The sequence below is a fragment of the Gracilinanus agilis genome, chromosome 2 (genome assembly GCF_016433145.1).
Source record: "Gracilinanus agilis isolate LMUSP501 chromosome 2, AgileGrace, whole genome shotgun sequence".
Taxonomy (NCBI): Eukaryota; Metazoa; Chordata; class Mammalia; order Didelphimorphia; family Didelphidae; genus Gracilinanus; species Gracilinanus agilis.
The window spans coordinates 284,560,324-284,561,144 of NC_058131.1; positions in this window are offsets into that span (position 1 = coordinate 284,560,324).

Below are 821 nucleotides of genomic sequence, written 5' to 3' on the forward strand. Positions count from 1 at the left end.
GGAAACTAATAAAATGTTTGCCTTTTACGGCTGAAAACTTAAAATCATATGTGATTGGTAATCAGAACATTTTTTCTGTCCCCCTAGAAGAGAGGAGCTCCACCTCTCCTTGTCATCTATTTTCAAGTCTTATTTACCATCAAAAATAAAATTATTAAATGTAATATTAATAAAATATTGTAGTTGCCATTGTAAAATTTACTCTCAAATAGGAGTGCGTTAGTAGCTCTTAACAATGTAATTTTTAATAAAATGGAGATATATGAAAAAGGGAAATGAAGGAGGGAGACAGAAAAATCTCACCCATCTAGAAAAATACCTAAACCAAAATCCCAAGCCCGCCAAGCTATTTAAGTCGCAAAGCCCTCGAGTGCCAACAGAGAGAGATCAAAAGAGAGAGAGAGAGAGAGAGAGAGAGAGAGCGAGCTCTGCCCCACACCTTTTATACGATCCCTATGCATGAAAAAATGGGGAACAGGGTAGGACAAATTTAGGGAGTGGTTTCTATCATCACATCATTATGTAAGACAAACCATCCTTATGAATTTGAATATACAAGCAACATCACACAAATTAATAACAATTCCAGATCTATGGATTAGGTAAATTTTTTTAATATGATATATACACATAAAGGATATAGTAAAAAATGCTAGTGATAGGTTCCCTGTAATACTCAATTCAGAGGGTTGAAGAGCTTAAAAATCAACTCTTCAACACATACACATACATATTCTCTCTCTCTCTCTCTCTCTCTCTCTCTCTCTCTCTCTCTCTCTCTCTCTCTCTCTCTCTCTCTCTCTCTCTCCCCCTTTTCCAAA